Source organism: Procambarus clarkii, chromosome 6 (assembly GCF_040958095.1).
Source record: "Procambarus clarkii isolate CNS0578487 chromosome 6, FALCON_Pclarkii_2.0, whole genome shotgun sequence".
Lineage (NCBI taxonomy): Eukaryota > Metazoa > Arthropoda > Malacostraca > Decapoda > Cambaridae > Procambarus > Procambarus clarkii.
The window spans coordinates 17,315,592-17,342,027 of NC_091155.1; positions in this window are offsets into that span (position 1 = coordinate 17,315,592).

The following is a 26,436-nucleotide window of genomic DNA, read 5'->3' on the forward strand; positions in this document are numbered from 1 at the left end:
AGGATTCAGTAATATCTCTCTCTAGCCCACCTGTACATCTCCTGGCCAGATAATGCAATAGCTGTTATAAAATCAGTTTTTCGTAGTGTTTTATGTTTAAGTCCTTACAGAATGTGTGTGTTTGTGTTCCTGAGTGTGTGGGTGTATGTGTGTGTTTATTTACTATTTGTATTTGCTGAATCGAGCTATTAGCTCTTGGACCCCGCCTTTCTAAGCAATTTATTTTTCCTCCGTGTCTACTACATATATTTCTCTCTAAGACACACGCACACATCCCCAGGAAGCACAACGAAACAGCTGTCTAACTCCCAGGTATCTATTTACTGCTAGGTGAACGGAAGAAAAATGGTAATAGAGACTCTGCCCATTTGTTTCCGACTCGGCCGGGAATCGAACCCGGGACCTTTGGACTACGTCCCCTGTGCGCGGTCCACACAGCCGCAAGGTGCCTTGTGTGTATTCACCTAGTTGTGCTTGCGGGGGGTTGAGCTCTGCTCTTTCGGCCCGCCTCTCAACTGTTACTAACTACAATATATTTTTTTTCCACACACACTCATCCCCAGGAAGTTGCCCGTAACAGCTGTCTAACTCCTAGGTACCTATTTACTGCTAGGTAACAGAGGCCTCAGGGTAGAAAAAAATTCTGCCCACTTTTGTTTCTCTCCGGCGCCGGGAATCGAACCCGGCCACAGGATTTCGTGTCCAGCGTGGTATCCAGACAGCCACCTACGCCCGGTGTGTGTGTTTTTTTTTTTTTTTTTTGTGTGTGTGTGTGTGTGTGTGTGTGTGTGTGTGTGTGTGTGTGTGTGTGTGTGTGTGTGTGTGTGTGTGTGTGTGTGTGCGTGCGCGCGTGTGTTTGTGTGTGTGTGTGTGTGTGTGAGTGTGTGTGTGTGTGTGTGTGTGTGTGTGTGTGTGTGTGTGTGTGTGTGTGTGTAGTTTGCTCTGACTGTTTGGTTTTGCTTTATAAAGCAAGTTTTTAAATTTATGAATAGGTTTTCTCATTCCATGTACACTCTCACACTAATGTTCTTCCAGGCATCCCAGCGACTCATCTGAGGTTCCAGCTATCATCTAAGATCTCTCCTTCCTCCAGAACCTCTTGTAATTCCTTTCTCTCTCGTTTCCTCTTAAGAATTTGATGTAGCAATAGTCTCCAGTCCGACTATGTGTGTGATGAAGCCTGTTGTTTATACGGGAATGTGAAGCTCACCAAACCAACCACAGGCCGTCACGGGGACGTCCAGAGAGGAACATTACCATTGTGTGGATGTGTCGGGCGGCGGCTGGCGACGGACTGTAGCGTCGAGAGTGGCTTCTTCGCCTTATATACGCTCTTCTCGCTTCACCAACACAATACAATCAATTCCAGTCAGCCAATTTGTGATGAAACTAACTTGTGAGCATTTGCACAATTTCATAAATAAATGATATTTAGCCATCTGAAACACGGAATATTGTATAGGTGATTTATTTTACGAAATTAATGTTGTTTAATCTTTCATACGTTCGTGAATGGAAATTGAAGCAACAAATTATATCACTATCGTGTTAATCAACACATGTTTAGTCGTATGAACAATAGTAATATACAATAAAGTGGATGAAAATATTGGCAGGAAAAAGACGTTAACATGTTTGGTGGATTTTTTTTATTTATAATAAGGGTTCGCGAACCATAATCATAAAGGGAACTGAAGAAAACAAATTGAATCGAGAATTCAGCTCTTGGATTATCTGTGTGTGTGTGTGTGTGTGTGTGTGTGTGTGTGTGTTTTTGTGTGTGTGTACTCACGTAATTGTACTCACCTAATTGTGCTTGCGGGGGTTGAGCTTTGGCTTTTTGGTCCCGCCTTTCAACCGTCAACCAACTGATGTACAGGTTCCTGAGCCTACTGGGATCTATCATATAAGCATTTGAAACTGTGTATGGAGTCAGCCTGCACCACATCACTTCCTAGTGCATTTCATTTATTAAGCTACTCTGACACTGAAAAAGTTCTTTCTAATGTCTTTGTGGCTCATTTGGGTACTCAGCTTCCACCTGTGTTCCCTTGTGCGTGTACCACCTGTTTTAAATAGTCCAACCTTGTCTACACTGTCAATTCCCCTAAGAATTTTGTATGTGGTGATCATGTCTCCCCGAGCTCCTCTGTCTCCTCTGTCTCCTCAGCCTGTCCTCATAATTCATGCCTATTAGTTCTGGGACTAGCCTAGTGGCATACCTCTGAACTTTTTCCAGCTTTGTCTTGTGCTTGACTAGGTACGGGCTCCATGCTGGGGCTGAATACTCCAAGATTGGCCTTACATGTGTGATGTACAAGGTTATGAAGGATTCCTTATACAGGTTTCTGAAAGCTGTTGCGTGTGCGTGTGCGTGTGTGTGTGTGTGTGTGTAAATTTGTGTGAGTATGTGTGTGTGTGAGTGAGTGTGTGTGTGTGTATTCACCTAGTTATATTTCCCTAGTTGTTCTTGCGGGGGTTAATTGAGCTCTGCTCTCTCGACCCACCTCTCAACTGTCAATCAATGAACTGTAACTAACTACTAACAATTAATTTATATTTCCTCTCACACACACACCCAGGAAGCAGCTCCGTAATAGCTGTCTAACTCCCAGGTACCTATTTACTGCTGGTTAAAAGGAGCATCGGGGTGAAAGAAACTTTGCCCATTTGTTTCTGCCTGGTTAGTGAATCGAACCCAGGCCACAGAAGTATGAGTCCTACGCGCTGTCCGCTCAGCTACCAGACCCCTGTTTGTGTGTGTACTCACCTATTTGTACTCACCTATTTGAGCTTGCGGGGGTTGAGCTTTGGCTCTTTGGACCCGCCTCTCAACTGTCAATGAACTGGTGTACAGAGTCCTTAGCCTACTGGTCTCTATCATATCTTCATATGAAACTGTGTATGGAGTCCTCCACCACATCTCTGCCTAATGCATTCCGTCTGTTAACTACTCTGACACTGAAAAAATTCTTTCTAACGTCCCTATGGCTCATTTGGGTACTCAGTTTCCACCTGTGTCCCCTTGTTCGCGTACCGCCAGTGTTGAATAGTTTATCCTTGTCTACCCTGTCAATTTCCCTGAGGATTTTGCAGGTAGTGATCAGGTCTCCCCTCACTCTTCTGTTTTCCAGTGTCGTAAGGTGCATTTCCCGCAGCCTTTCCTCGTAACACATGCCTCTTAGTTCTGGAACTAGTCTAGTAGCATACCTCTGAACTTTTTCCAGCTTCGTCTTGTGCTTGACAAGGTACGGGCTCCATGCTAGGGCCGCATACTCCAGGATTGGTCTTCCGTATGTAGTATACAAGATTCTGAACGATTCTTTACACAGGTTCCAGAAGGCTGTTTTGATGTTAGCCAGCCTTGCATATGCCGCAGACGTAATTCTTTTTATGTGGGTTTCAGGTAACAGGTTTGGTGTGATCTGAATTCCTGGATCTATCTCTCTTTCCTTTTCATTAAGTACTTCATCTCCTATTCTGTATCTTGTGTCTGGCCTCCTGTTTCCACCGCTAAGTTTCATTGCTTTGCATTTACTCGGATTAAACTTTAGCAGCCATTTGTTGGACCATTCAGTCAGTCTGTCTAGGTCGTTCTGTAGCCTCCTACTATCATCCTCTGTTTCAATCCTCCCCATAATTTTTACATCATTAGCAAACATTGAGAGAATCGATTCTATACCCTCTGGGAGATCATTTACATGTATCAGAAACAGTATAGGTCCAAGGACTGACCCCTGCGGGACTCCACTTGTGACGTCACGCCAATCCGAGACCTCACCTCTCACAGTAACTCGTCTTCTGTTACTTAGGTACTCCCTTATCCAACGGAGTATCTTCCCTTTCACTCCAGCCTGCATCTCCAGCTTTTTCACTAGCCTCTTGTGTGGTAGTGTATCAAACTATCCCAAACTAGACTTGCCATCCCTGAACCCATGTTGATGCTGTGTTACAAAGTTCTTTTGCTCCAGATGTTCCACTAGCTTTCTTCGCACAATCTTCTCCATCAACATGCATGGTATGCAGGTTAGGGACACTGGCCTGTAGTTCAGTACCTCCTGTCTATCCCCTTTATTGTATATTGGAACTACATTAGTTGCTTTCCAAATTTCTGGCAGTTTCCCTGTTGCTAGTGATTTGTTATACACTATGGAGAGTGGCAGGCACAGGGCTTCGGCTCCTTCCCTTAGTATCCAAGGGGAGATTCCATCTGGGCCTATAGCCTTTGTCACATCCAACTCTAGTAAACACTTCTTTACTTCCCCGCTGGTAATCTCAAACTCTTCCAGTGGTTCCTGGTTAGCTATTCTCTCTCTTATCTCTGGAATCTGTCCTTGCTCGCAGGTGAAGACCTCCTGAAATTTCTTATTCAGTTCCTCACACACTTCCTTGTCGTTTGTAGTGAATCCTGACTCTATCCTTATATTCATTACCTGTAGTTGTTAACTACTCTGACACTGAAAAAATTCTTTCTAACGTCCCTATGGCTCATTTGGGTACTCAGTTTCCACCTGTGTCCCCTTGTTCGCGTACCGCCAGTGTTGAATAGTTTATCCTTGTCTACCCTGTCAATTTCCCTGAGGATTTTGCAGGTAGTGATCAGGTCTCCCCTCACTCTTCTGTTTTCCAGTGTCGTAAGGTGCATTTCCCGCAGCCTTTCCTCGTAACACATGCCTCTTAGTTCTGGAACTAGTCTAGTAGCATACCTCTGAACTTTTTCCAGCTTCGTCTTGTGCTTGACAAGGTACGGGCTCCATGCTAGGGCCACATACTCCAGGATTGGTCTTCCGTATGTAGTATACAAGATTCTGAACGATTCTTTACACAGGTTCCAGAAGGCTGTTTTGATGTTAGCCAGCCTTGCATATGCCGCAGACGTAATTCTTTTTATGTGGGTTTCAGGTAACAGGTTTGGTGTGATCTGAATTCCTGGATCTATCTCTCTTTCCTTTTCATTAAGTACTTCATCTCCTATTCTGTATCTTGTGTCTGGCCTCCTGTTTCCACCGCTAAGTTTCATTGCTTTGCATTTACTCGGATTAAACTTTAGCAGCCATTTGTTGGACCATTCAGTCAGTCTGTCTAGGTCGTTCTGTAGCCTCCTACTATCATCCTCTGTTTCAATCCTCCCCATAATTTTTACATCATTAGCAAACATTGAGAGAATCGATTCTATACCCTCTGGGAGATCATTTACATGTATCAGAAACAGTATAGGTCCAAGGACTGACCCCTGCGGGACTCCACTTGTGACGTCACGCCAATCCGAGACCTCACCTCTCACAGTAACTCGTCTTCTGTTACTTAGGTACTCCCTTATCCAACGGAGTATCTTCCCTTTCACTCCAGCCTGCATCTCCAGCTTTTTCACTAGCCTCTTGTGTGGTAGTGTATCAAACTATCCCAAACTAGACTTGCCATCCCTGAACCCATGTTGATGCTGTGTTACAAAGTTCTTTTGCTCCAGATGTTCCACTAGCTTTCTTCGCACAATCTTCTCCATCAACATGCATGGTATGCAGGTTAGGGACACTGGCCTGTAGTTCAGTACCTCCTGTCTATCCCCTTTATTGTATATTGGAACTACATTAGTTGCTTTCCAAATTTCTGGCAGTTTCCCTGTTGCTAGTGATTTGTTATACACTATGGAGAGTGGCAGGCACAGGGCTTCGGCTCCTTCCCTTAGTATCCAAGGGGAGATTCCATCTGGGCCTATAGCCTTTGTCACATCCAACTCTAGTAAACACTTCTTTACTTCCCCGCTGGTAATCTCAAACTCTTCCAGTGGTTCCTGGTTAGCTATTCTCTCTCTTATCTCTGGAATCTGTCCTTGCTCGCAGGTGAAGACCTCCTGAAATTTCTTATTCAGTTCCTCACACACTTCCTTGTCGTTTGTAGTGAATCCTGACTCTATCCTTATATTCATTACCTGTTCCTTTACTGTTGTTTTTCTCCTGATGTGGCTGTGCAGCAATTTAGGTTGAGTCTTTGTCTTGCTTGCGATGTCATTTTCGTATTGTCTTTCTGCCTCTCTTCTCATCCTGACATATTCATTCTTGGCACTCTGGTATCTTTCTCTGCTCTCAAGTGTCCAGTTATTCGTATAGTTTCTCCATGCCCTTTTACTTTGCTGCTTAGCTAGCCTACATCTCTGATTAAGCCATGGGTTTCTCATCTTCATTTCATTGTTTTCCTTTTGGACTGGGACAAACTTGTTTGCTGCTTCCCTGCACTTGTGCGTGTTGAAGTCCATCATGTCTTGGGCCGTCTATCCCCTGAGCTCTGTTTCCCTAGATATATCTGTTAGGAATTTTCTTAACTCCTCATAGTTTCCCTTTCGGAATTCCAGTTTTTTGTTTTCAGTACCCCTCCTCGAGTTCAATAACCCTTCCTCAACCAGATACTCAAACGCCAGTACATTGTGGTCCCTCATTCCTATTGGGGCCTCATATCTGATTTCCCTTATGTCAGAGTCGTTCAGAATGAAGACTAGGTCGAGTCTCGCCGGTTCATCGTTTCCTCTCATCCTAGTGGGTTCCCTGATATGTTGGCTTAGAAATTTTCTTGTCGCTACCTCCATTAGTTTGGCTCTCCGTGTATCCTCTCCTCCATGCGGCTCCTTGTTTTCCCAGTCTATTCTTCCGTGATTGAAGTCTCCATGATGAGCTGATGGGATCTATTTCTACAGGCAGCAGAGGCTACCTTCTCAATTATAGTGTTAACTGCCATGTTGTTGTTGTCATGCTCTTGCCTTGGTCTTCTGTCCTTTGGTGGAGGGTTATATATCACTGCTACTGCTACGTTTGGTCCTCACAATGTTATGGTGCCTGTTATGTAGTCTCTGAATCTCTCGCAGCCTGAGATGACCATCTCCTTGAAGCTCCCTTCCTTTCTCATTAGTAGGGCCACTCCACCTCCTCCCCGTCCTCCCTTTCTTTCTTTATTACAGTGTAGTCCTGGGGAAATACTGCATTCATTATGATGCCTGAGAGTTTTGTTTCTGTAAGCCCGATTACATCTGGGTTCACTTCTTGTGTTCTTTTCTGTAGTTCACTTGCCTTGCTGGTGATCCCTTCTATGTTCGAGTACATCACTCTGAAGCTGACTCTCTTCTGTCCTTTCACAGATCCTTTTGCTTCCCCTGAAGCAGGGAAACAGGGAGGGACCGCGATGGGAGGGGCCTATGAAGGGGGACCTGGGTGTTCTGGGGTGTGCGGGGGCTGGGAGGGTCTGGTACATAAAGGGTGGTGTAGGAGGGAGGGTTTGGGGGAGGGGGGGAAGAAAGAGAGCTTGGGGGTGGGTGAGCGAGGGAGTGTGTGTGTGTGTGTGTGTGTGTGTGTGTGTGTGTGTGTGTGTGTGTGTGTGTGTGTGTGTGTGTGTGTGTGTGTGTGTGTGTGTGTGTGTATTCACCTAGTTGTGTTTGCGGGGGTTGAGCTTTGCTCTTTCTGCCCGCCTCTCAACTGTCAATCAACTGTTTACTAACTACTTTTTTTCACACCAAACACACCCCAGGAAGCAGCCGGTGACAGCTGACTAACTTCCAGGTACCTATTTACTGCTAGCTAACAGGGGCATTCAGGGTGAAAGAAACTTTGTCCATTTGTTTCTGCCTGGTGCGGGAATCGAACCCGCGCCACAGAATTACGAATCCTGCGCGCTGTCCACCAGGCTACCAGACCCCCCTTCCCCTGTATTCACCTAATTGTGCTTGTGGGGGTTGAGCTCTGGCTTTTTGGTCCCGCCTCTCAACCGTCAATCAACTGGTGTACAGATTCCTGAGCCTACTGGGCTCTATCATACCTACACTTGAAACTGTGTATGGAGTCAGCCTCCACTACATCACTTCCTAATACATTCCATTTGTCAACCACTCTGACACTAAAAACGTTCTTTCTAATACCTCTGTGGCTCATTTGGGCACTCAGTTTCCACCTGTGTCCACTAGTGCGTGTGCCCCTTGTGTTAAATAACCTGTTTTTATCTATCCTGTCGATTCCCCTGAGAATCTTGAATGTGGTGATCATGTCCCCCCTAACTCTTCTGTCTTCCAACGAAGTGAGATTTAATTCCCGTAGTCTCTCCTCGTAGCTCATACCTCTCAGCTCGGGTACTAGTCTGGTGGCAAAACTTTGAACCTTTTCCTGTTTACTCCTATGCTTCACTAGATATGGACTCCATGCTGGAGCCGCATACTCTAGCGTGTGTGTGTGTAATTACCTAAGTGTAGTTACAGGATGAGAGCTACGCTCGTGGTGTCCCGTCTTCCCAGCACTCTTTCATATAACGCTTTGAAACTACTGACGGTCTTGGCCTCCACAACCTTCTCACCTAACTTGTTCCAACCGTCTACCACTCTGTGTGCGAAAGTGAATTTTCTTATATTTCTTCGGCATCTGTGTTTAGCTAGTTTATATCTATGACCTCTTGTTCTTAAAGTTCCAGGTCTCAGGAAATCTTCCCTATCGATTTTATCAATTCCTGTTATTATTTTGTATGTAGTGATCATATCACCTCTTTTTCTTATGTCTTCTAGTTTTGGCATATTTAATGCCTCTAACCTCTCTTCGTAGCTCTTGCCCTTCAGTTCTGGGAGCCACTTAGTAGCATGTCTTTGCACCTTTTCCAGTTTGTTGATGTGCTTCTTAAGATATGGGCACCACACAACCGCTGCATATTCTAGCTTTGGCCTAACAAATGTCATGAACAATTTCTTTAGTATATCGCCATCCATGTATTTAAAACAATTCTGAAGTTAGAAAGTGTGGCATAGGCTCCTCGCACAATATTCTTTATGTGGTCCTCAGGTGATAGTTTTCTATCTAGAATCACCCCTAGACCTCTTTCTTTATCAGAATTCTTTAAAGATTTCTCACATAATATATAGGTTGTGTGGGATCTATGTTCTCCTATTCCACATTCCATAACATGGCATTTATTAACATTAAATTCCATTTGCCAAGTGGTGCTCCATATACTTATTTTGTCCAGGTCATCTTGAAGGGCATGACAATCATCTAAATTTCTTATCCTTTCTATTATCTTAGCATCATCAGCAAACATGTTCATATAATTCTGTATACAACTGGTAGATCAATTATGTAGACAATAAACATCACTAGTGCAAGAACTGAACCCTGTAGTACTCTACTTGTGTGTGTGTGTGTGTGGTGGGGGTGGGGGGGGGGGGGATGAAATTCATATTGTCATTGTAGGCACTGATTCCCTCACCTAAAAAAAATTGAATTCAGTTATTTGTTCAAATTTCTACCTTCTATGACTATGGTGATAATATAGGTAAAGCGACTAGGCAGGAAAAACTGTATTTCATTCTCTCTTTATTTAGAAATAATTAAATATAAACATTTATCTCTCCTGTTGTTTTTGGCGAAGGAAGTTCACACTAAGGGCCTCAGGGCAGGACAAACCGGAAGTCCCTGGGTGAGTACTTCCGGGTCCTTTGGAGGATGTTGGTCGGTTACTTCCCGTACCCTCCTCCATGACCACCACCATAGCCGCCGCCGCCACCACCACCATGGCCACCACCGTATCCACCGCCGCCGTAGCCACCACCGCCATGGCCGCCGCCTCCGTAGCCGCCGCCGCCACCATATCCACCGCCGCCACCATATCCACCACCTTTAGGGCCTGCGAGATTGAAGTTGTTGTTTGATGTTCCACCAACACCTCCGTGTCCTCCGCCTCCGTAGCCACCACCTCCGTGTCCACCTCCTCCGTAGCCACCACCTCCGTGTCCTCCGCCTCCACCGTGTCCTCCACCACCGTAGCCTCCGCCCCCATATCCTCCTCCGTGTCCACCACCACCTCCGTGTCCACCAGATTGAGCCACGGAGGCCAGAAGAGCCACGCCCAGAAGAGACAAAATCACCTTCTGAAAAATGTATCGTAGACGTTAACAACACAAAAGTTGTTTCAACGAAGAAAAAACATAAAAATTTAATCATAATAAAATATAATTACACAGTTGTGTGACGTTTGACTGATGTTTACATACAAATTTATTGTTTCAACAAAATCAGGACGAAACAATCTCTCTCTCATACACACACACACACACACACACACACACACACACACACACACACACACACACACACACACACACACACACACACACACCTGACACCATACACCAGAGACAACATGCACCAGACACTTGACACTTGAGGCCGCAAGTTAGAGACAGCAGTCTTTTATTAACCAATTTACAAATCCTAGAGATAAACAAATATAAATGATTAAAGTTTAAATAATGCTTTGAACCAAGCACAAATGTTAACAGGACAATATTAACATTCAACTATATGTCCAGTTATTTGTGGGAAACTCCTGGATGGTTAAAAGAGGAGTTTCAGATGTCTCAACCTTACCAGAGGTGAGGTTGAGACATCTGCCTTGCAGAGCTCCTTCGGCCCGCCTCTCAACTGTTCCTAACTACAATTAATTTTTTTCCACACACACTCATCCCCAGGAAGTTGCCCGTAACAGCTGTCTAACTTCCAGGTACCTATTTACTGCTAGGTAACAGAGGCCTCAGGGTTAAAAAATTCTGCCCACTTTTGTTTCTCTCCGGCACCGGGAATCGAACCCGGGCCACAGGATTTCGTGCCAGCGTGGTATCCACACAGCCACCGACGCCCGGTGTGTGTGTGTGTGTGTGTGTGTGTGTGTGTGTGTGTGTGTGTGTGTGTGTGTGTGTGTGTGTGTGTGTGTGTGTGTGTGTGTGTGTGTGTGTGTGTGTGTGTGTGTTTGTGTGAGTGAGTGTATAGTTTGCTCTGACTGTTTGGTTTTGCTTCATAAAGCAAGTTCTTAAATTTATGAATAGGTTTTCTCATTCCATATACACTCTCACACTAATGTTCTTCCAGGCATCCCAACGACACATCTGAGGTTCCAGCTATCACCTAAGGTCTCTTCTTCCTCCAGAACCTCTTGTAATTCCTTTCTCTCTCGTATCCTCTAAGAATTTGATGTGGCAATAGTCTCCAGTCCGACTATGTGTGTGATGAAGCCTGTTGTTTATACGGGAATGTGAAGCTCACCAAACCAACCACAGGCCGTCACGGGGACGTCCAGAGAGGAACATTACCATTGTGTGGATGTGTCGGGCGGCGGCTGGCGACGGACTGTAGCGTCGAGAGTGGCTTCCTCGCCTTAAATACGCTCTTCTCGCTTCACCAACACAATACAATCAATTCCAGTCAGCCAATTTGTGATGAAACTAACTTGTGAGCATTTGCACAATTTCATAAATATATGTTATTTAGCCATCTGAATCACGGAATATTATATTTGTGATATGTGTTATGATATCAGTGTTGTTTAATCTTTCGTGCTTTCGTGAATAGAAATTTTAGCAGCAAATTACATCAGTATCGTGTAAATAAACACATCTTTAGTAGTACGAATAATACAATTCAGTGGATGGAAATATATAGACACGAAAAGGATGGTTACGCATTTATTTCAAAAACAATGAATTTATAATAAGGGTTCGTGAAACATAGGCATAGAGGAAACTGCATAAGACTTATTGGCCTATATATATATATATATATATATATATATATATATATATATATATATATATATATATATATATATATATATATGTATATATATATATATAAATATATATATATATATATATATATATATATATATATGTATATATATATATATAAATATATATATATATATATATATATATATATATATATATATATATAAATATATATATATATATATATATATATATATATATATATATATATATATATATATATATATATATATATATATATATATATATATATATATATATATATATATATATATATATATATATATGACCGAAAAAGTAAGATTAACAATTCTAACACGAATTTTCTCTATGTTTCTTATATTTCTTTTCACTGTTGATGGTAACTGAAAAAACAATTCTCCAAAATTCATTTTTATTTCTAGTCTGACGCGATACTTGAACGCATTTCGTATAACTTATTACATTTTCAAAGACTTTAATTTACACACACACAACTATAACTGAACAGAGTTCAAACAGCTTCGATTTTATATCTGCATTTGGGTGAGGTGATATGTTACAACAGTTTTGGATGAGGTGAAAACAAACTTTCAACACAAGACAGAACACGAAACAATGGGTATAATATTTTGTAAGTTAAAGGGAAGAATGGAAGTAGCTGCAAAGGGCCTATTGGCCCATCTTTCTTGATGCTTCTATATTGGTATGGAGTCTTGAAGTGGGTAGAATATAGTTGTGCATTAATTGGCTGTTGATTGCTGGTGGCGACTTCTTAATGTGTAGTGCCTCGCAAATATCAAGCCGCCTGCTATCGCTGTATCTATCGATGATTTCCGTGTTTTTTGTTTAGACTTCTCTGGTGATGGTCTGGTTGTGGGAAGAGATTATATGCTCCTTAATGGAGCCCTGTTGCTTATGCATCGTTAATCGCCTGGAAAGAGATGTTGTTGTCTTGCCTATATACTGAATTCTTTCAAGCTTACAGTCCCCAAGTGGGCATTTGAAGGCATAGACGACATAGGAAACAGACATAGGAATGTGTCTCAATGCCAACAGTGACTGCCCAGACAGGTACAAGAGGAGTGTCGTTAACGCTTGTGTCGACCGTGCTCTCAGCCACAGCTCAGGATGGAAGCAAGTCGATGAAGAACTCTGTAGGGTAAGGCAGGTCCTAGTCAACAACGGCTTCTCCAATGGTTTCGTTGAAGACATCATAAGAAGGAAAGTGGAACGCCATGCAACCTCTGAAGAGACAACTAACACAACACCTATACCCCCTATTAGACTATTTTACAGGAACTTCTTTTCCACAGCTCATAAAACGGAGGAAAGGGTCCTGAAAGATATTGTTAATAGAAACGTTATCCCTACAGACAAAAATCAGAAGATACAATTGACAATTTACTATAAAACCAAGAAAACGGCCAACCTACTCATGAGTAACTCTCCAGACACAAAGTAGAACGCTTTAAAAGAGACCAATGTCGTCTATGACTTCAAATGCCCACTTGGGACTGTAAGCCTCAAAGAATTCAGTATATAGGCAAGACAACAACATCTCTTTCCAGGCGATTAACGATGCATAAGCAACAGGGCTCCATTAAGGAACATATAATCTCTTCCCACAACCAGACCATCACCAGAGAAGTCTTAACAAAAAACACGGAAATCATCGATAGATACAGCGATAGCAGGAGGCTTGATATCTGCGAGGCACTACACATCAAGAAGTCGACACCAGTAATCAACAGCCAATTAATACACAACTATATTCTACCCTCTTCAAGACTCCGCACCAATATAGAAGCATCAAGAAAGATGGGCCAATAGGCCCTTTGCAGCTACTTCCATTCTTCCCTTTAACTTAGAAAATATTATACCCATTGTTTCGTGTTCTGTCTTGTGTTGAAAGTTTGTTTTCACCTCATCCAAAACTGTTGTAACATATCACCTCACCCAAATGCAGGTATAAAATCGAAGCTGTTTAAACTCTGTTTAGTTATAGTTGTGTGTGTGTAAACTAAAGTCTTTGAAAATGTAATAAGTTTTACGAAACGCGCTCAAGTGTCGCGTGAGACTAGAAATAAAAATGAATTTTGGAGAATGGATTTTTCAGTTACCATCAGCAGTGAAAAGAAATATAAGAAATATTGAGAAAATTCATGTTAGAATTATTAATCTTACTTTTTCGGTCATATTTAATAATATAAAAATATATATATATGCCTTGCCGCCCCTATCTCCACCGAGTACCGCTGTATTTGCGGCCATGCACGGGCAGACCAACACGGCAGCCATGGTCTCATCTGCCGTAAGACACAGGGAAAGATTGCCAGACATGAAGAAGTCAATGACATCATCAAGAGATGTTTGGCTACAGCTGGGTGTCCAGCACAAAGGGAACCTCAGTTGTGCAGACCTGACAACAGCCAAAAACGCCCAGATGGAGTCACCCTGCAGCCGTGGAGGGAAGGTAAACAGGTCGTGTGGGACTACACGTGTGCATCCACATTGGCTGATACCTATTTACATTACAGCTTAGCGGAGGGAGGCGGGGCAGCCACCTTCAAGGAGACCCAGAAAATCAACAAGTACAGAGACCTAGAACGTTGTTACAGGTTCGTGCCGATAGGCTCTGAGACTCTGGGCGCCTGGGGTAAATGTGCACTTATGTTCCTGAAGGAGCTGGGCGAGGAATTCATTGGGAAGACTAGAGACCCACGAGCAGCCAGTTTGCCGGAATAACGCAGTCCACGTCATAAAGTTCGTTCTGTATTAGTAAGGCTTCCGTCGTTTTCTCTTCTGACCTGAAGAAATGAACTGGCAATAAGTTTTCTTCAACTATTTTTTATGAGAATATAAATTTTTCAGATGACATGGAAGTGGGTATCGTCAGTTTTTTTCGGCTGGCACAGTGTTTACATTACCACTATAAAAGAGTGATACATTAAAAATATTAGTTTTAATTCTACTCAGAGAATAACATTACACATTGCGTCATCTGTTATCTCAGTTTTATTCGCTGGTCTTTCTTCTCTGATATATTTTGGTTTTCATTACTATCGATTAATTTCAACAGATTTTATCTTTGTATTTATGCAAGTGTTAAGTAATATATATTCCTTAAGACGATGCTAAACACCTATCCCACCAGGTGACGTCAGACACCTATCCCACCAGGTGACGTCAGACACCTATGCCACCAGGTGACGTCAGACACCTATCCCACCAGGTGACGTCAGACACCTATCCCACCAGGTGACGTCAGACACCTATCCCACCAGGTGACGTCAGACACCTATCCCACCAGGTGACGTCAGACACCTATCCCACCAGGTGACGTCAGACACCTATCCCACCAGGTGACGTCAGACACCTATCCCACCAGGTGACGTCAGACACCTATCCCACCAGGTGACGTCAGACACCTATCCCACCAGGTGACGTCAGACACCTATCCCACCAGGTGACGGCAGACACCTATCCCACCAGGTGACGGCAGACACCTATCCCACCAGGTGACGTCAGACACCTATCCCACCAGGTGAGGGCAGACACCCATCCCACCAGGTGAGGGCAGACACCTATCCCACCTGATGACTCTAGACAGCTATCCATCCTTACGACGCCATACACCTATTCGGCATTTTTCTTGGATAAGTATCATTGCTAATTACTTACGCTTTGTCATCTGCGCTAAAGACCCTTCAAAACTGTGAAAGAGCATCAGGTTCGACGCAGATCGAGCTTTGACCACATGCAGACGATGAATCACAATAACGTGGCTGATGATATGATGACCAAACCACATACACATACCACATACCACAAACCACATACCAGATGATGGAGAAACGACGACGTTTCGGTCCGTCCCGGACCATTGTCAAGTCGTATCACATGAGACTTGATAATATTCCAGAACGGACCGAAACGTCGTCGTCCCTTTATCTTCTGGTGTGTGGTTTGGTCATCACAGTTTTGACCATAGCAAAAACAATATATTTTATAGTTAGAAATTAACACTGAACACGAAAATACTTTTTTCTTTTGCTCGAGAACGAAAAAGTAAAAAATCTTTAAGGTAATGAAGGATTTCGTTATTGTCTATAACGTAGCGTAACTCAAACTATCCCGGAAGTAACGCTTCCGCCTCTCATGTCCAGTAGACAATATTGTATATGATCATCACCGGTGATTACGACAAAAAGAATAGCTTCGTTCTCATGCAGTGAAGCGTTGAACTTGTCTCTTATCATGAGTTTGACAGGCAGTCATTTGTACCCACTTTCTTATTTTCTTAACATCTAGGGATCTGTAGGGTTGCCACGCTGATCCTTGCTTAACCAATGTAGACCAAGTTCTTATGTTTAATCTCGATAGACGTATTTAGTTTTCATTTGTATACATATTTTACACATTCTTCTACAAACACCCAGGCACACACACACAGACACACACACACATACACATACACACACACACACACACACACACACACACACACACACACACACACACACACACACACACACACACACACACACACACACACACACACACACAATCTTGTATATAAATTCCGAATCATAATTCAGACTCTTGTACACCATATATGTAAGACCAATCCTGGAGTATGTGGCCCCAACATGGAGCCCGTACCTTGTCAAGCACAAGACGAAGCTGGAAAAAGTTCAAAGGTATGCCACTAGACTAGTCCCAGAACTAAGAGGCATGAGTTACGAGGAAAGGCTGCGGGAAATGCACCTTACGACACTGGAAGACAGGAGAGTAAGAGGAGACATGATCACAACCTACAAAATCATTAGGGGAATCGACCGGGTAAACAAGGATGAAATATTCAACACTGGTGGTACGCAAACAAGGGGACACAGGTGGAAACTGAGTACCCACATGAGCCACAGGGACGTTAGAAAGAACTTTTTCAGTGTCAGAGTAGTTAACAAATGGAATGCATTAGGCAGTGATGTGGTGGAGGCTGACTCCATACACAGTTTCAAATGTAAATATGATAGAGCCCAGTAGGCTCAGGAATCTGTACACCAGTTGATTGACAGTTGAGAGGCGGGACCAAAGACCCAAAGCTCAACTCCAGCAAGCACAAATAGGTGTGTACAAATAGGTTAGCACACACACACACACACACACACACACACACACACACACACACACACACACACACACACACACACACACACACACACCCCAGATCCCAAAGATCCCAAAGGTCCCCCCCAGAAAAGAAGCAGAAGAGAGTCAGTTTCAGGGTGATGTACTCAAACATAGATGGGATCACAAGCAAGACAAGTGAACTAAGGGAAAGAGCACAAGAAGTTAACCCAGATGTAATCGGACTCACTGAAACAAAACTCTCTGGAATCATAACGAATGCCGTGTTTCCCCAGGAGTATACAGTAATAAGGAAAGAGAGGGAAGGTAGAGGAGGAGGCGGAGTGGCCCTACTCATGAGAAGGGAATGGAGTTTTAAGGAGATGGCCATCCCGGGCTGTGAGGAGTTCAGAGACTACATAGCAGGCACCATAACAATGGGAGGACCAAGAATAGTAGTAGCAGTAATATACAACCCTCCACCAAATGACAGGAGACCCAGTCAAGAGTATGAAAACAACAACAAGGCAGTTAACACTATAATTGAGAGGGCAGCCTCTGCTGCCTGTAGAAATAGATCCCACCTGCTCATCATGGGCGACTTCAATCACGGAAAGATTGACTGGGAGAACAAGGAACCGCATGGAGGCGAGGATACGTGGAGAGCCAAACTATTGGAGGTGGTGACAAGCAACTTTTTAACGCAGCATGTCGGAGAACCCACAAGGATGAGAGGCAATGACGAACCAGCGAGACTCGACCTAGTCTTCACTCTGAACGACTCCGACATAAGAGAAATCGGTTTTGAGGACCCAGTAGGAATGAGCGACCACAGTGTACTGGTGTTTGAGTACTTGATTGAAGAAGGGTTATTGAACTCGAGGAGGGATACCGAAACCAAAAGGTTAGCATACCGAAAGGGAAACTATGAGGGGATAAGAAAATTCCTAACAGATATAGCATGGGAAACAGAGCTCAGGGGAAAGACGGCCCAAGATATGATGGATTACATCACGCAGAAGTGCAAGGACGCAGCAAACAAGTTTGTCCCAGTCCAAAAGGAAAACAGAGAAATGAAGATGAGAAACCCATGGTTTAATCAAAGATGTAGGCTAGCTAAGCAGCAAAGTAAAAGGGCATGGAGAAACTATAGGAATAACAGGACACTGGAGAGCAGAGAAAGATACCAGAATGCCAGGAATGAATATGTCAGGATGAGAAGAGAGGCAGAAAGACAATACGAAAATGACATCGCAAGCAAGGCAAAGACTCAGCCTAAATTGTTGCATAGCCACATTAGGAGAAAAACAACAGTAAAGGAACAGGTTATGAGATTAAGGATAGGGGCGGAAGGATTCACTACAAATGACAAGGAAGTGTGTGAGGAATTGAATAAGAAATTCCAGGAGGTCTTCACCTTAGAACAAGGAGAAATTCCAGAGGTAAGTGAGGGAATAGCTAACCAGGAACCACTGGAAGAGTTTGAGATTACCAGTGGGGAAGTAAGGAAGTGTTTACTAGAGTTGGACGTGACGAAGGCTATAGGCCCAGATGGAATCTCCCCTTGGGTTCTAAAGGAAGGAGCAAGAGAACTGAGCCTACCACTCTCCATAGTGTATAACAAATCACTGGCAACAGGGGAACTGCCAGATATTTGGAAAGCAGCTAACGTAGTCCCGATATACAAGAAAGGGGATAGACAGGAGGCACTGAACTACAGGCCAGTGTCCCTAACCTGCATACCATGCAAGCTGATGGAGAAGATTGTGCGAAAAAAACTAGTGGAGCATCTGGAGCGAAAGAACTTTGTAACACAGCATCAACATGGGTTCAGGGATGGCAGGTCCTGCCTCACAGGGTTACTTGAATTCTACGACCAGGCAACAAAAATAAGGCAAGAAAGAGAAGGGTGGGCAGACTGCATATTTTTGGATTGTCAGAAAGCCTTTGATACAGTGCCACACAAGAGGCTAGTGCGAAAGTTGGAGATGCAGGCTGGAGTGAGAGGGAAGGTACTCCGGTGGATAGAGGAATACCTAAGCAACAGGAGACAACGAGTCTGTGTGAGGGGTGAAGTCTCAGATTGGCGAGACGTCACAAGTGGAGTCCCGCAGGGGTCAGTCCTCGGACCTATACTGTTTCTGGTATATGTAAATGATCTCCCAGAGGGTATAGATTCGTTCCTCTCAATGTTTGCCGACGATGCAAAAATTATGAGGAGGATTGAAACAGAGGATGATAGTAGGAGGCTACAAGATGACCTGGATAGACTGAGTGAATGGTCCAACAAATGGCTGTTGAAGTTCAACCCGAGTAAATGCAAAGTAATGAAACTAGGCAGTGGAAACAGGAGGCCAGGCACAGGATACAGAATAGGAGATGAAGTACTTAATGAAACAGACAGAGAGAAAGATCTAGGAGTTGATATCACACCAAACCTGTCTCCTGAAGCCCACATAAAGAGAATAACGTCTGCGGCATATGCGAGGCTGGCTAACATCAGAACGGCGTTCAGGAACCTGTGTAAGGAATCATTCAGAATCTTGTACACCACATATGTAAGACCAATCCTGGAGTATGCGGCCCCAGCATGGAGCCCGTACCTTGTCAAGCACAAGACGAAGCTGGAAAAAGTCCAAAGGTATGCTACTAGACTAGTCCCAGAACTAAGAGGCATGAGTTATGAGGAAAGGCTGCGGGAAATGCACCTCACGACACTGGAAGACAGAAGAGTAAGGGGGGACATGATCACAACCTACAAAATCCTCAGGGGAATCGACCGGGTAAACAAGGACGAACTTTTCAACACTGGTGGGACGCGAACTAGGGGACACAGGTGGAAGCTGAGTACCCAAATGAGCCACAGAGACGTTAGAAAGAACTTTTTCAGTGTCAGAGTAGTTAGCAAATGGAATGCATTAGGAAGTGATGTGGTGGAGGCTGACTCCATTCACAGTTTCAAATGTAGATATGATAGAGCCCAATAGGCTCAGGAATCTGTACACCAGTTGATTGACGGTTGAGAGGCGGGACCAAAGAGCCAGAGCTCAACCCCCGCAAGCACAATTAGGTGAGTACAATTAGGTGAGTACACACACACACATTCAGCCGGCCGGCCGAGCGGATAGCACGCTGTACACATGATCCTGTGATCTCGGGTTCGATCCCGGGCGCCGGAAAGAAACGATGGGCAGAGTTTTTTTTCACCCTATGCCCCTGTTACCTTGCAGTAAATAGGGACCTGGGAGTTAGTCAGCTGTCACGGGCTGCTTCCTGGTGTGAGTGTGTGTGTTGGGTGTGGGGGAAAAAATAGTAGTAGTAGAAACAGTTGATTGATAGTTGAGAGGCGGACCGAAAGAGCAGAGCTAAACCCCCGCAAGCACAACTAGGTGAATACACATACACGTGAAGTGGGGTGCGCACAAGCCGCGCATCCCCCCCCCTCCCCCCCCCCAGCCACAGGGCATGGCGAGAAGGCACCCCTAAGCATACCTAATTCCTTATCAAACATAAACTAAAATACACATAAATCGCAGATTTCATCACAACCCACAAGAGTTAAGATGATAATAATAACACACAATAATAACATGAAAAGGAGAGAGACATTAGAGTGGTGAGATGTCACCAGCGGTGTCCCACAGGGCTCTGTACTTGGAGCCATTCTGATACTAATATGTAAATGATCTTCCAGAGGGTATAGACTGATTCTTCTCAATGTTTGCTGATGATGCAAAAATTATGAGAAGAATCAAGACAAATGAAGATAGACAGAGACTACAGGATGTCCTGGATGACCTGGACAAACTGGAGGAATGGTCTAGAAAATGGCTGCTAAAGTTCAACTCATGAAAGTGAAAAGTAATGAAATTAGGCGAAGGGAGCAAAAGGCTGAACACAAGGTACCATCTGGGAGGTGAAATCCTGCAAGAGTCAAATAGAGAGAAAGATCTGGGGGTTAATATTACACCGAACCTGTCCCCAGAGGCCCACATCAAAAGGATATCATCAGTGGCATATGCTAGGTTGGCCAACATAAGAACTGCCTTTAGAAACTTGTGTAAGGAATCGTTCTGGACCCTGTATACCACTTATGTCAGACAAATCTTGGAATATGCAGCTCCTGACTTGAGTCCATATCTAGTTAAACACAAGACAAATTTAGAGATGATTCAGCGGTATGCCAGCAGATTTATCCAGGAATAAAGAGGTATGAGCTACGAGGAAAGGCTGAAGGAGCTGAATCTCACGTCCCTAGAAAACAGAAGAGTAAGGGGAGACATGATAACCACCTAAAAAATTCTCAAGGGAATTGACAGGGCGGACAGAGACAAACTTTTCAGCACGGGTGGAACACGAACAATGGGACACAGGTGGAAACTTAGTACCCAAATGAGCCACAGAGACGGTAGAAATTTTTTTTTCAGTGTCAGTAGTTAGTAAATGGAATGCACTAGGAAGTGATGCAGTGGAGGCTGGAAGCACATATAAATAGGATAACGACAGCAGCGTACTCTACACTGGCAAAGCTAGAACATCATTCAGAAACCTAAGTAAGGAGACATTTAGGGCGCTTTACACTGCCTACGTGAGGCCAGTCTTAGAGTATGCCGCCTCACCATGGAATCCCCATCTGAAGAAGCATACAAGGAACCTGGAAAAGGTTCAGAGGTTTTCAACGAGACTCGTCCAAGATTTACGAGGGATGGGGTATAAGGAGCGCCTGAAGAAACTGTGCCTTACGACACTTGAAAAAAAGAAGGGAGAGGGGGGGGGGACATGATAGGAACGTATTAAATACTTAGGGTGATTGACAGAGTGGACATAGACGAAATGTTCACACGGAAATAGTAACAGAACGAGGAGACATGGGTGGAAGCTGGAAAATCAGATGAGTAACAGGGATGTTAGGAAGTTTTCTTTTAGCGTGAGAGTAGTGGAAAAATGGAATGCACTTAAGGAACAGGTTGTGGAAGCAAATACTATTCATAATTTAAAAATAGGTATTATAGGGAAATGGGGCCGGAGTCATTGCTGTAAACAACCGTTGTTCGAAAGACGGGATCCAACAGTCAATGTTTGATCCTGAAGACACAAATAGGTGAGCACACACACACACACACGCACACACACACACACACACGACCCAGCATGGAGCCCGTACCTTGTGAAGCACAAGGCGAAGCTTGAAAAAGTCCAAAGGTATGCCACTAGACTAGTCCCAGAACAAAGAGGCATGAGTTACGAGGAAAGGCTGCGGGAAATGCACCTCACGACACTGGAAGACAGAAGAGTAAGGGGAGACATGATCACGACCTACAAAGTTGTCAGAGAAATTGACAGGTTAGATAAAGATAAACTGTTTAACACAGGTGGTACGCGATCAAGGGGACACAGGTGGGAAACTGAGTACCCAAATGAGTCACAGGGGAAGTTAGAAAAAACTTTTTCAGTGTCAGAATAGTTAACAGGTGGAATGCATTAGGCAGTGATGTGGTGGAGGCTGACTCCATACACATTTTCAAACGTAGATATGATAGAGCCCAGTAGGCTCAGGAATCTGTACACCAGTTAATTGACTGTGTCGAGGCGGGACCAAAGAGCCAGAGCTCAACAACCGCAAGCACAAATAGGTGAGTACACACACACATACACACAGATCCTAATATCCCAGGTTCGATTCCCGGCGCTGGCAGAAAATATGGGCTGAATTTCTTTCACTCTGGTGCCACTGTTCACCTAGCAGTAAATAGGTACCTGGGAGTTAGACTGCTACTACGCGCTGCTTTATGGGGTTGTACTCACCAAGTTGTGCTTGCGGGGGTTGAGGTCTGCTCTTTCGGTCCGCCTTTGAACTGTTACTAACTATTAACAAATTTTTTTTCACACACACACCAAAGAGGCAGCATGTAACAGCAGTCTAACTCCCAGGTACCTATTTACTGCTAGGTAACAGGGGCATGAGGGTGAAAGAAACTCTGCCCATTTGTCTCTGAGGGCGCTGTGAATCGAACCTGGGCCACAGGATTACGAGTCCCGCTCGCTGTCCACTCAGCTACCAGAAATTATAGTATTATTAGGGTAGATAAAGACAAACTTAACACAAGGGGCACACGCACTAGGGAAAACAGGTGGAAATTATGTGCCCAAATGATTCACAGAGATATTAGAAAGAACCTTTTTTAGTGTGAGAGTAGTTAACAGATGGAATGTTGACCAATCCACACACTAGAAAATGAAGGGACGACGACGTTTCGGTCCGTCCTGGATCATTCTCAAGTCGATTGACAATGGTCCAGGAAGGACCGTAACGTCGTCGTCCCTTCATTTTCTAGTGTGTGGATTGGTCAACATTTTTCCGCCACGTTATTGTGACTCATCGCCTGCAGATGAAATGCATTAGGAAGTGATGTGGTGTAGGCTGACTCCGTACACAGTTTCAAGTGTAGATATGACAGAGCCCAATAGGCTCAGGAACCTGTACACCAGTTGATTGACAGTTGAGAGGCGGAACCAAAGAGCCAAGGCTCAACCCTCGTAAGCACAACTAGGTGAGTACACACACACACAAGGGTGTGTGTAACACAAGGGGCACACGCACAAGGGGACACAGGTGGAAACTGAGTGCCCAAATGAGCCACAGAGAATATTAGAAAGAACTTTTTTAGTGTCAGAGTGGTTGACAAATGGAATGCATTACGAAGTGATGTGGTGGAGGCTGACTCCATACACAGTTTCAAGTGTAGATATGATAGAGCCCAATAGGCTCAGGAACCTGTACACCTTTTGACTGACGGTTGAGAGGCGGGACCAAAGAGCCAGAGCTCAACCCCCGCAACCACAACTTGGTGAGTACACACACACACACACATCTGTACACCAGTTGATTGACAGTTGAGAGGCGGGACCAAAGAGCCAGAGTTCATCCCCCGCAAGCACAAATAGGCGAGTACACACTGGTGGCCCTGGTGACTGAGTGGATAGCACGCTGGATACGTAATCCTCTGGACCGGGATTCGATTCCCGGCGCCGGAGGAAACAGAAGTGCAGAGTTTCTTTCACCCTGATTACCTTGCAGTAAATTAGTACCTGGGAGTTAGACAGCTGTTACGGGCTGTTTCCTGGAGTTGTGCCGAAAGAGCAGAGCTCAACCCCCGCAAGCACAAATAAGTGAATACAATTAGGTGAATACACACACACACACACACACACACACACACACACACACACACACACACACACACACACACACACACACACAGACACACACACACACACACACACACACTCATTAAAGTACCTGTAACCCATGAACGACTACTGTTCCAGAGCTGAAAGTAGATGAATAATAACTTTACCAGCGACAGAAGAAAAACAATGGTCGCCAGACCGCCGCAACAGGAAGTCCGAGACTAATCACATGACACATCATTACGAAGCGAAACATTTGTCACGTCTGAGGTGAAATATTCCACGGTTACACACTGCTTCATCTCAGGCGTAGCCGCTGTTAAGGTCATGTCACTCACAAAGTAAGTGATTGTTTTGTTTCCACCAATCCCCACCCCTTTCCAAGGAAGGCTTCCCCTCTAATGCCCTTTCTCTCTGAGACTACCCTCTTCTCCAAGGAAATACTTCCCCTCCAAGACTCCCGCACCCTCATAGGGGAGTGGATAAGATAACGTCCCTCACAAAGTTAACAGAGAAGGCATAATCTGGAAGACTATAAAAGGCAAAACCTTAGCCTTCCAGAATCTAAAATATATAAACAATGTTACATTGACTATGGTAGATTTTTAGAGCAGGTGGGAAGTGGTGATAGATATCTCGATGCAGAGAACAAGTCACAATAGCGTGGCTGAAATAATCATCCAACACACAGAGAAACATTTAATGAGGGTTATGACGAGTTTTATTATTATTATTAACATCTTTATTGACAAAATTAATTACAATTTTGCCTAATCTGAGGATTTTGATAAAGCCTTATTAAAGTGAGGATAATGTTGGTATTCACTGTCACGCAGGACAGAGTATAATCAGTTGTGTTAGGGCGTATGACAGCTGGGTGGCCAGCACTTCGGATTCGTGGTCCAGAGGTTCCGGGTTCGATCCCCGGTATAGGCAGAGACAAATGGGCAAAATGTTTCTTTCACCCTGATGTCCCTGTTACATAGCAGTAAATAGGTACCTGGGAGCTAGACAGCTTCTACGGGCTGCTTCCTGGGGGTGTGTGTAATAAAAAGGAGGTCTGGTCGAGGACCGGGCCGCGGGGACGCTAAGCCCCAAAATCATCTCAAGATAATCTCAAGAAGGCTTCAGCTACAATTAATAAAACTTTTCCTGGCTTATTCTTCTTTTACATTTATTAATAATGCTTATGTTACCATTATTAATATTTTAGCAAATATTATTACTGAGTTTAATATTATTACTGATTATTTGTACGTATCTTTTTATTTTATTATTGAAGGCTTTTATTGCAAATATCTTTTTTACAGTATATAATTTTTTGCAGGTTTTCTACAGGTAATATTCCTTTATTAGCCCTTTATTTAATTTTATTGCTACTACTGCAATTGTTGATGCCATGATATTATTACTGATACTTGAACTTGTACATCCACATGTGCTACTACTATGCTGCTGCTGCTGATGCTAAATAGATGATAAGGTTTGAACATTTCACATAAAAACTGCCTCTTCCAACATCGTGAGGTCTAATTTACAGTTTCCACATTATTCAAACGTTTAGGGACCAGTGTTGCAGTCAGTGTTGTACCAAGTGTTGAAGAACACCTGCTGTTTGTCTAAATTAAGTTTTCGTTATTGAGGGTTCAACAATAGGCAGTATATGCTGGCTCTGGTCTGATACATGTGCCGTACAATGTCCGGAATACTGCCTTGTCAAGGTTTCTAACAACTTCTCCAAGTCAGTTTTGCGTATATCTCCACGATGTTTTCCTGGTAACCTGAACCACCCTGAGGTTACCTTGAGGTGATTCCGGGGCTCAGCGACCCCGCGGCCCGGTCGTCGACCAGGCCTCCTCGTTGCTGGACTGGTCAACCAGGCTGTTGGACGCGGCTGCTCGCGTCTGACGTATGAGTCACAGCCTGGTTGATCAGGTATCCTTTGGAGATGTTTGTAAAGTTCTCTCTTGAACACTGTGAGGAGTCGGCCAGTTATGCCCCTTATGTGTAGTGGAAGCGTGTTGAATAGTTTCGCGCCTCTGACGTTTATAGAGTTCTCTCTGAGTGTACCTGTTGCACCTCTGCTCTTCAACGGAGGTATTCTGCACATCCTGCCATGCCTTCTGGTCTCATCCTGCCATCCCCACTGGTCTCGAGTGGACCACGGACTATATCTCCCCACTAATGGTTATATTAGCTACTCAGGCTGACAGCTATCTAGACATATATATATATATATATATATATATATATATATATATATATATATATATATATATATATATATATATATATATATATATATATATATATATATATATATATATATTTATGTTTATATATGACGTGGGGGAAATAGCCTCGGCAACCATCGTCTTTTGTACGGTAACGGTTAGTCGAGTGGTTAATGTACCACGTACACCAGTTGCATTGTGCTTTTGGCTGTCTGGGTTCAAGTCACTTCTGGGGTGTGGAATTTTCAGTACTCACACGCGAGGAACACAAATGCGAACAAGCCTGAATGGTCCCCAGGCATATATGCAACCGAAAAC